This window comes from Saimiri boliviensis, chromosome 16 (genome assembly GCF_048565385.1).
Source record: "Saimiri boliviensis isolate mSaiBol1 chromosome 16, mSaiBol1.pri, whole genome shotgun sequence".
NCBI classification, from domain to species: Eukaryota; Metazoa; Chordata; class Mammalia; order Primates; family Cebidae; genus Saimiri; species Saimiri boliviensis.
Genome location: NC_133464.1, coordinates 48,027,062 through 48,039,025, shown reverse-complemented (window position 1 = coordinate 48,039,025; position 11,964 = coordinate 48,027,062).

Sequence of the window (11,964 nt, the reverse complement as noted above, 5' to 3'; positions counted from 1 at the left end):
AAACTTCCAACCTCTTCTATACTTTGCCTGTTACACCATTCCAAAGTGACTTCTACATTTCCAGCATTATAGTAATGCTCAACCCCTTGGTACCAATTTTCTGTTAGTCTGTCTTGCATTGCTATAAAGAAATTCCTGAGACTGGGTAATTAATAAGAAAAGAGGTTTAATTGGCTCATGGTTTCTGCAGGCTGCACAGGAAGCATAATGCTGGCATCTGCTCAGCTTCTGGAGAGGCCTCAGGAAGCTTCTAATTATGATGGAAGGCAAAGGGAATTAGGCTCATCACATGGCTTGGGAAGATCCAAGAGAGAATAAGGGATAAGTGATATACTTTTGTGACAACCAGATCTCATAAGAACTCACTCACCACTGCAAGGAGAATACCAAGGAGGTTAGTGCCAAACTATTCATGAGAAACCTGCCCCCATAATCAAATAACCTCCCACCAGACCCCATATCCAATATTTGGGATTAAAATATGACATGAGTTTTGGTGGGGACACAGATCCAAACCATATCAACATTCAGTGAATTTATTTAACTTAAAATAATTGTCTTAATCAGCTTAAGGTGCTGTAACAATTTGCCATAGACTGGGTGGTTGAAACAACAGTTTTTGGTGAAAGTTTCTTACTGGCTGCCAAACTGGTTCTTTTGTACTATGTCCTCACATGCTGGAAAGAGAACTCTGATCTCCTCCTCTTCTTAAAAGGATACTAATTCCCTCATGGGAGACCTGACTCATCCCAGCAGCACCATCTCCAAATACCATCACATTGCTTCCTAAAGCTTTAATGTATGAATTTGAGAAGACAAAAAAGCATTTAGTCTATTACAATATTTAGTCTATTACAATATTATATACCACAAATATACCATCCGAGTTAATAATAAAAGCTAACTCTCTCATTGTGATTCATATTTTTACACAGCTATGAAAAGAAACAAGTGTTTTATTCTTAATTTAACCAAAACCCTAGTAATATGACTAAAATTCATTTGATAACTGATATTTTGAAATCTGAAAAGTGTTCTTTGTTTCTCAGATAGAATAAAGCTATGCAATATATATACCCAAGGCAGAGCCTGAACTCTGCTTTCACTAGACAATTGTGGATTCTGCCACATGGCTGCAACAAAAAACATGTTTTCCAACTGCTTCATACACTGACAATTATATACCCTAGCTCATAGTGTGAAATGATTCTGATTACTGGGATTGCTGACTTTATACATCTGTGTTTATTTCCTCATGTATTCTGTATTTATCTTAACTCATTCCAACATTAACTCTAAAGTCCAAAATCAGAAGTCTCATCGGAGACAAACCAAGTCCCTTCCACATATAAGCCCATAAAATCTAAAACAAGTTAGTTACTTCCGAGATACAATGGTAGGTCAGCATTGAGTAAACATTCCCATTCCAAAAGAGAAATCAGCCAAAAGAAAGTGGCTAAAGGTCCAACGCAAGGCCAGAACCCAGTAGGGTAGTCATTAAATCTTGGAGCTCTAAAATAATCTCTTTTGATTCTATGTACAACACCTAGTGCACATCAATGCAGAAGGTGGGCTCCGAAGGCCTTGGGTAGCTCTGCCCCTACGGCTTTGCAGTGTTCATCCCTGGAGGCTACTCTCACAGGTTGTTGAGCACATGCAGCGTTTTCATAATGAGAGCGCAAGCTGCTATTAGATTTACTATGTGGGGATCTGGAGGATTGCGGCTCTCTTCTTGAAGTGTCACTAGGCAGTACCCCAGTGGGGACACTGTGGGGAAGCTCTTAACCCACATTTTCCCTCCACACTGCTCTAGTAGAGGTTCTCTATGAACGCTTCAATCCTGAAATAGACTTCTGCCTGGCCACCCAGACTATTCCATATATCCTCTGAAATCCAGCAAGAGACTCTCAAGCTTCACTCCTTTTTTTTCCATACGTTATTGAGATACAGGTAGTGTTCGGTTACATGAGTAAGTTCTGTAGTGGTGATTTGTGAGGTTTTGGTGTACATATTGTCAGAGCAGTATACACAGCAACCTATTGTATTCCTTTATCCTTTGACCCCCTGCCACCCTTCCCCACAAGTCCCCAAAGTCTATTGTTTTATTTTCATGCCTTTGCATCCTCATAGCTTATCTTCCACACAACAGTAAGAACATAAAATGTTTGGTTTTCCATTTCTGAGTTACTTCACATAAAATAACAATCTCCAATTTCATTCAGGTCACTGCAATGCCATTAATTCATTTATTTTTATGACTGAGTGGTATTATGAAATACATATATATATATATATATATATATATATATATGTATAAAACTCACGGTTTCTTTTACAACTTGATTGATAGGCATTTGGGTTGGTTCCATGATTTTGCAATTGCAAATTTTGCTGCTGTTATCGCTATTGTGTAAGTATCTTTTTTTTTTTTAATAAGTACTTCTCCTCCTCTGGATAGATATCCAGTAGTGGAATGTCTGGATCAAATGACAGTTCTACTTTTAGTTCTTTAAGCAATATGCACACTGTCTTCCATAGTGGCTGTACTAGTTTACATTCCCACCAGCAGTGTAGAAGTGTTCCTTGATAACTGCAGCCATGCCAACATCTACTGTTATTTTTATTTTTTACTTATTGACTGAATCCAACAACATAGCAAAAAGATAATCCACCATGATCAAGTAGATTTCATACTAGGGATGCAGGGATGGTTTAACATATTCAAGTCAGTAAATGTGACACACCACATAAACAGAATTAAAAACAAAAATCCCATGCTCATCTCAATAAATGCAGAAAAAGCATTTGACAAAACCCAGCATCCCCTTATGATTAAAACTCAGCAAAATGGGTAGACAAGGGACATAACTTAACGTAATATAAGCCATTTATGACAAATCCACAGACAACCTAATACTGAATGGGGAAATGTTGAAAGCATTCCCTGTGAGTACTGGAACAAGACAAGGATGTCCACTCTCACCACTCCTCTTCAATGTAGTACTCGAATTCCTAGCCAGAGCAACCAGACAAGAGAAAGAAAGAAAGTGCATCCAAACTTGTAAAGAGTAAGTCAAATTATCACTGTTTAGCTGATGATATGATTGTTTACCTCAAAAACCCTAAAGCCTCTTCCGTAAAGCTCACAGAACTGATAAAACAAATTCAGCAAAGTTTCCAGCTGCAAGTTTGATGTACAGAAATCAGTAGCTCTTCTATACACCAACAGCAACCAAGCAGAGAAATCAATACAAGAATTCAACCTCTTTTACAATAGCTCCAAAAAAAAAATAAATACTTAGGAATATACTTAACCAAGGAAGCAAAAGATCTCACAAGGAAAACTATGAAACACTGCTGAAAGAAATCATAGACAATACAAACAAATGGAAACACATTCCATGCTCATGGATGGATGGAATCAATATTGTGAAAATGACCATACTGCCAAGAGTAGTCTAAAAATTCAACGCAGTCCCCATCAAAATCCCACCATCAATTTTCACAGAATTACAAAAAACAATTCTAAAATTCATATGGAACTAATACAAAGCCCACATAGCCAAAGCAAGAATAAACAAAAAAGAATAAATCTGAAGGCATCACACTACCTGATTTGAAACTGTACTATAAGGCCATGGTCACCAAAACAGCATGGTACTGATATAAAAACAGGCATATGGACCAATGGAACAAAATAGAGAACCCAGAAATAAACCCAGATACTTAAAGCCAACTGATCTGCGATGAAGCAAACAGAAACATAAAGTAGGGAAAGAACACCCTTTTCAACAAATGGTGCTGGGATAATTGGTTAGCCACATGTAGGAGAATGAAACTGGATCCTCATCTCTCATCTTATACAAGAATCAGCTCAAGGTGGTATAAATACTTAAATATAAGACCTGAAACTATAAAAATTCAACAAGACAACACTGGAAAAACTCTTCTGGACATTAGCTTAAGCAAGGATCTCATAACCAAGTATCCAAAAGCAAATGCAATAAAAACAAAGATAAATAGCTGGGACTTAATTAAGCTAAAGAGCTTTTTTTATGGTAAAAAGAACAGTCAACAGAGTAAACAGACAACATATTAAGAGAGTCTTCACAATCTATACATCTGACAAAGAACTAATATCCAGAATCTACAACAAACTCAAACGAATCAGTAAGAAAAACACAAACAATTCCATCAAAAAGTGGGCTAGGGACATGAGTAGACAATTATTAAGAGAATATATACAAAAAAAGCCAACAAACACATAAAAAAATGCTCAACATCACTCACGATCGGGGAAATGCAAATCAAAACCACAATGCAATACCAACTTACTCCTTCAAGAATAGCCATAATCAAAAAGCTTCATTCATTCTTGCACTGTGTGCACTTGAAGGCTTACCATTAGGTGGAAGCCATTGAAGCTTCTGTCTGTTCTGTTTAGCATGATTCCATGTCATACTGAGATGTGAATAATCCCCTTGTCTAGCATATCCACACTATATATGCTACCTGCTCCTTAGTCACTGAGTAGCCATTTCAGTTAATAGATTGAAAAATCATGGTATATCTAGGATCCAGCACTATTAACAGTTTTAGGCATCCACTGTGGGTCTTCAAGTGTATACTTCACAGATAAGCGGGATAGCTGTAGTCTTATTTTTGTGTGTAACTGAGCTGTAAAAGAGTAATTAAAATAAACTCAATATTTCCTTGGAGATATATATATATATATATATATATATATATATATATATATATATAAACTCAATATTATTTGAGTCAGTGGTCAGCTTCTCTCATTTTAAGAAAAGAGGGTCAGCTTAGGATCAGAGCATTAACAATAATGATGAGATACCATGGTCGCAGAAGTGCATTATACCTTCTTTGGAATAATTTTTCCACTACAGTCCTATACTTAAAATATGTAAAACTAAATCCCTCAAGAAATATCCAGCAGACTGGATCTACATGTTTCCTTAGAAGTTATACATGGTTTATATAATAAATTAATGAAGACTAATACTTAGTAATTGTATTAGTCTGTTTTCACACTGCTATAAGGAATACCGAAGATTGGGTAATATAAAAAGGAAACAGGTTTAATTGACTCACAGTTCCACATCATTTGGGAGACCTCAGAAAATGAACAGTCATGCCTGAAGGTGAAGAGGAAGCAAGCGCCTCCTTCAAATGGCAGCAGGAAAGAGAAGAGCAAAGGAGGAACTTCCAAACACATAAAACAAACAGATCTCGCGAAAACTCACTATCAGGAGAAGAGCAAGGAGAAAACCACCCCCATTATCCAATAACCTCCCTCCCCTGAATTGTGAAGATTACAGATCCCTCCTTCAACACATGGGAATTACAATTTGAGATGGCATTTGGGTGGGGTTTTACTATATAAGTAAAATCCTATCAGTAAATGTGCTTAAAAATTTCAAATGCAAACATTATATGTATTCTTACATATACACTCTGATTCTTTTGGGCAGTTAGACTAGAATGACAGAATTTAACTTCACAAATTATTTGAATAATACTTGACATTAACAGAATCAATTCCTTACACGTTTTATAGTGTATGTTTGTGTCTTGAAGCAATTGACTAAATTTACAAAATCTGAAATGTATCTGTGACTGTAATTATTCAAAAGGTACTAACCCTGAACAACTGTACTTTTTATGTTTTCAAGGCATAATTATGTATATTTTATTTATTTAATGTACTAATTAAATATCTAACATCTACTGAATAGCCCTATGAGATATGACCCACATATTCAGGATTTCTTAGCTAATTTCATTGAAGACTTAGGGTGCAAGAGAATCTTAAGTAACTGAGGAAATTTCAAGTTACTATAAAACAAAATGAAAGATGAAGGGGAAGTTAAATAAATCAATACTTATTGAATGCATGCTATATGTCAGTCATTTGCATATATAATCTGATATATCTTTTAATACTTACAAATTTGATATTTTATAAATAAGATTGATTCTGATGAGATTATGTGACTTTCAGAAAATAAAGTAACTAGTAAATGTAGAAGTAGGACTTTGAGCTGAGATCTACTTGATTCTAACACACTTGTGCTTTCCATTAAATTCTGCTACTCATCAGTTAGATACTCTAAAGTTTTGTGTTTCAAGAATTCCACAACTAATTATTAATGGTAGCAATGTTTCAACCAGCTAATACTACTATAATTTCAGTTTATTTCTCTCTTATTCTTTTACTTTGGATAAAAACATTTAGAGACAAATTGTAATGCCAATAACACAGCTTTAATTTAAATAGAGTATTTTCAAGTAAACCAACTTTATGTTCCTACATGGGACTTTATTAAACATTTCCCCATGCATGTCCTGATTTATTACACAGAGCAACAGAGTGAAATAACTTCCATAAGATTGTACAATATGAAATTTTTGTTTTGAAGGTCAAAAATGATAAAATACAGATAATTTTATATTGTTCAAAGTAGTATCATTTACTTTATATAACAAGCAAAGGAAACTCATAAATCATCAGTGAGTTTATCAAGTTCACACAGGTAGAGAACAGTAGATACGTAATCCAAGACTTTTGAATGTCAAGTTGAATGCAATTTTTAGTGAACTAAGGATGTCTTTAGTTATTATTTGTCTTTCTGAAGATGAAGAAGGAAAGGCAATCAAACAATATTTTCAGTGCACTTCATGCCTACTATTTCATCTTTGATCTACTGTAAAATTATTATTCTCATGGATCTGCTAGACACTTGGTTTGAGTTGTTGGAAAACAGGTAAGAATGTAGAAATAACAGGTAAAATTGAAGCAGACAGATTACCAGACAAATGGAATTTGTGGTATTAGTTCAGTTTTATTTTAAAAAGAAAGCATTAGCAGAGTATTTACCACATAAAATCTAGGCCTTGAAAATATACTTATTAAACTTGCCATACATAGGATATTTCACCAAAAATATTTGGCACCTGAAATGCATGCTTTAAAAATAATGTTTAAACTTGCCATACAAAGGTATAATATTAAAAGTCACTCAATGTTGTATTTGAATTATTTCATACATTACAATTAAAGCACCCTCTTTCAAATTTCTACTTCTGTAGTGGTATACTCCATATATTCCTTTGAAATGACTATTTAATTATAAGTAAGAAGGAATAAAAAATAAACATGCATCCAGTGTATTTTCACACGCTCTAAATTTTAAACAGAATTATTTGCCCTTGCATAGATTGTGTATATATATTCTGTGAATATTGAGTTGAATGAGTAAATTAAACATAACTTCTATACACTTATGTTAGAATTACATATAAAGCAATAATTATAATTTTTCATTCAATACTTTTGGGGGTGCAGATGGTTTTGGTTACATGAATATATTCTTTTTTTTTTATTGTATGTTAGATTCTGGGGCACATGTGCAAATCATGAAAGACTGTTGCATAGGTACATCCATGGCAAGGTGGTTTGCTGCCTCCATCCCCCCATCACCTATACCTGAAATTTCTTCCCACATTATCCCTCCCCACCCTACCTCCCACTATCCCTCCTCTAGTCCCCACAACGGACCCTAGTGTGTGATGCTCTCCTCTCTGTGTCCACATCTTCTCAATGTTCAACACCCACCTATGAGCGAGAACATGTGGTGTTTGATGTTCTGTTCTTGTGTCCGTTTGCTGAGAATGATGGTTTCTAGGTTCATCCATGTCCCTACAAAGGACACAAACTCATCATTCTTTTATGGCTACATAGTATTCCATGGTGTATATGTGCCATATTTTCTTTGTCCAGTCTATCATTGATGGAATTGCTGGGTCAAATGGAATTTCTATTTCTAGGTCCTTGAGGAATCGCCACACTGTCTTCCACAGTGGTTGAACTAATTTACACTCTCACCAACAGTGTAAAAGTGTTCCTATTTCTCCACATCCTCTCCAGCATCTGTTGTCTCCAGATTTTTTAATGATTGCCATTCTAACTGGCATGAGATGGTATCTCAATATGGTTTTGATTTGTATTTCTCTAATGACCAGTATGATGAGCATTTTTCCATGTTTATTGGCTGCATAGATGTCTTCTTTTGTAAAGTGTCTGTTCATATCCTTTGCCCACTTTTGAATGGGTTTGCTTTTTTCTTATAAATCTGTTTTAGTTCTTTGTAGATTCTGGATATTAGCCCTTTGTCAGATAGGTAGATTACAAAATTTTTTTCCATTCTGTTGGTTGCCGGTTCACTCTAATGATTGTTTCCTTTGCTTTACAGAAGCTCTGGAGTTTAGTTAGATCCCATTTGTCTATTTTGGCTTTTGTTGCCATTGGTTTTGCTGTTTTAGCCATGAAGTCCTTGTCTATGCCTATGTCCTGAATGGTTTTGCCTCGGTTTTCTTCTAGGGTTTTTAGGGTGCTAGGTCTTATGTTTAGATCTTTAATCCATCTGGAATTAATTTGAGTGTAATGTGTCAAGAAGGGTTCCGGTTTCTGCTTTCTGCACGTGGCTAGCCATGTTTTCCAACACCACTTATTAAATGGGGAATCCTTTCCCCATTGCTTGTTTTTCTCAGGTTTGTCAAAGATCAGATTATTGTAGATTTTTCCATTTTTCTTATTCTGCAATGGCTCACATCATTCCTTGTCAATGTTTCTTCATATAATCTCTCATCAACATATACCCAGTAATGGGATTGCTGGGTCATATGATTTTTCTATTTCTAGATCCTTGAGGTATTGCCACACTGTCTTCCACAATGGTTGAACTAATTTACACCCCCGCCAACAGTGTAAAAGTTTTCCTGTTTCTCCACATCCTCTCCAGCATCTGTTGTCTCTCAATTTCTTAATGATCACCATTTTAACTGGCATGAGATGGTATCTCAATGTGGTTTAGATTTACATTTCTCTAATGACCAGTGATGATGAGCTTTCTTTCATGCATTTGTTGGCTGGTTTAAACTCTTTAGCAAGAGCTCTTTATAGAAAAACTGGATGGTCTGCCACTTTTTGAAAAACAGACCACAATTTTTTTTTTCAATAAGTCATCTATCTAGGTTGCTTTACGTTCCAAAGAGAAATATTTGCAGTCTCTTATTACAGTGTTTTAGGCAGTTACTTGCATTGTGAGGCAAGCAGGGGAAATGGCTTTAAATTCTCTTCATCATTAAAGCATAGAGACAGGATTCAGAATAGATATTTCTGTGAGATGGGGATATGATGGAAGCATTGACTGGAAAAGGGAATATAGGAACTAGCTGAGGTTATGAAAATGTTCTATATCTTGATTTGATTGGATTTTTGAGATCTATAAAATTATGTAAAAAGAACCAAGTTGCATATTAAAATTTGTACACATTGTTCTATATAAATTAAACTTGTATAAAAGTAAAATAAAAAGGTCAGGCACTGTGGCTCACACCTGTAATCCCAGCACTTTGTGAGGCCAAGGTGGGCGGATCACAAGGTTAAGAGATCGAGACCATTCTGGTCAATGTGATGAAAACCCATCTCTACTTAAAAAAAAAAAAAAAATTAGGGAGGCTAAGGCAGGAGAATCACTTGAACCCAAGAGGCAAAGGTTGCAGTGAGCCAAGATTGCACTGCTGCACTCCAGCCTGGCAAAAGAGTGAGACTCCATTAAAAAAAAAAAAAAAAAAAGTAAAATAAAAATATTAAACATTAAGAATTATTTTAAGAATACCCAAGACAATTTAGGCAATGCAATTTTTTTCTCAGTTTAGAAATTCATCACAGTAGAGTGTCTAGGCAGTTTGTAAGACACAGACACTTAGGGATGCACCTGGAATCTGAATACATGGCCTGCCACACTCAATTTCACAGGTAGATGACAAAATATTGAGACATCAAAGGAGACAGATGAGGCAAAAGAAACTCCGCAAGAAAAAAAGCAGAAAAAGTCAGGACTTTGAGGTGTTCTGCTAGAATTCCACATTCTAGTACTCAATCTTCTCTTTTCCCAACTCCTTGAACCTAGTGATCTTATAGGTACAATAAATACTATTAACTAATGTCATGCTGAGGCAGAAATAAAGTAAACCACCATGAAACTAGAATCTCAATTCTCAGTTTGAGCAAAAGTATAAAGAATAGCCTTAACTCTTATTTAAGATTTTGGAGGAGAAAACTGGAAAGTGTTTGATAGGCAAATCATATCATGCAATGGCCTGCCTTGTCTCTTTCCTAAGACAAAAAGAATAAAATTCTCTGGGAAAATAAGGCATACAAAAAAGAAAAAAAAAAAAAGATTCACATCATAAAATGCTATTTTAGTTACAGATGTATATCTTATGCCTAAGGAATTCCAAAGCCGAAGCTGTTCTGAGCTATTTTAGTCAGATCTCCAGGCAAATATAGTTTCATCTTCAAATAAAAGAAATAAACATATTACAAAATAATATTAATTAAAACATTTATTTTCAAGTTAATTAAGCTATATAACCCAGATGCACAGCTTGATGCATATTATATATGTAATTTATTTTTTATTTTGAGGTTCAAAAACTCAATAATATTCTTTGTATCTTTCTAAGCTTTCCCTCTGCTCTCTGCAGGGTATGAGAAGTTACAAATAAAAATGAAAATAATTTAAACTCATAACTAACTGAATATCTTTTGTAAAGTTTAAAATGCTTGGATGTTAAATTTTCATGACTGCTATTAAAAATAACTTACACAAGCGCACTGTGAGAATGTTATTGCAATTCCATATTTGCTTCGATAACAATTATTATCCATATATTTTACACTATTGCTGAACATTTCTGTAGACTTACTAAAAATAAAATAACCTATAGTCATACATATAAATTTACTCATAGAATGAGCATAAACCATAATCATACAACTTTAAGTTTTTAATATCTATATTTATTAACATTATTCTGAATATACACAATGTTTATGAAGCAGAACAGTTTATTTTTCCTTATTGAAAAAAATAATATCTTCATGGCTTCCTGTGTCCCAATTCTTACCTCTGGAGTGACATGGTAAAATCCAGATAGCATCTTATACTTTTAGGATCTATGTCATAGTCAAGAGACATCCATAAAGTAATTTTTTTGGATAAAATTACATCCACAAAGTAATTTCCTTGTAATATAGGAGAAAGAGACTTTATCTTCTTATCCGAGAAAATTTGCTTGAACCATAATGGGAAAAATTCTTAGTTTCCTATTCTGTTTTGTACATAAATAAATCTCCCCAAAGAAAAGATAAAACCTGAGTTGCCAACTTTGTCACCCAAGAATATATCTACAGGATTTCATCCTTCCTTATAATAGAAATGCATATCTCAGGAGGGTTAGAGATCTCTGGGGTTCTCTCTTTACTCAGTTTTAAATGACCTTTCAAGGCTTGTTTTTCTGTGCAGTTTTCAAGTTTCAGTAAGAATTACTCAGAAAGCCCTAAATGCAGAAACATAAATATTTTCTCATTTCCAAGTTAATGCATTGCAAAAACAAAAACAATGAATACTCACTCTTTCATATAGCCAAGCAGCTATGTCCCATTTCATACACGTCCACAGGTAAGATGACTTGACAGCACCATTTGTCAATTGTTGTTCATACTAACATTACCTGGAAATTGAGGTGACATTCTGTGTTAGCTAATTGGTTTTATCTGGATGAAAAACAAACTTCTCATATCTGTATGATAGAAAGCAGTTTTCAAACTTAGAGAAAAAGGCCTACAAAAGTTAGACTCCAACTATACCAGAGAAAGTAAAATGTAGTGGAGCTATCTCCCTTGATGACTACAATTCAAAGATCTCTCCTAGGTCCTTGAGAAAGATATTTCCAAGCTGTTAAATTTACAAAAGGCCAATCTAGTTTTTAGAAACATTTACATATGTTTCAAAGAGGGGAAGAGTACTTAGAATTTTAAGTTTTCTAGAGTACATGTTCTACAGAAAAGGTGGGAGAGGGGTTTTTTATTTT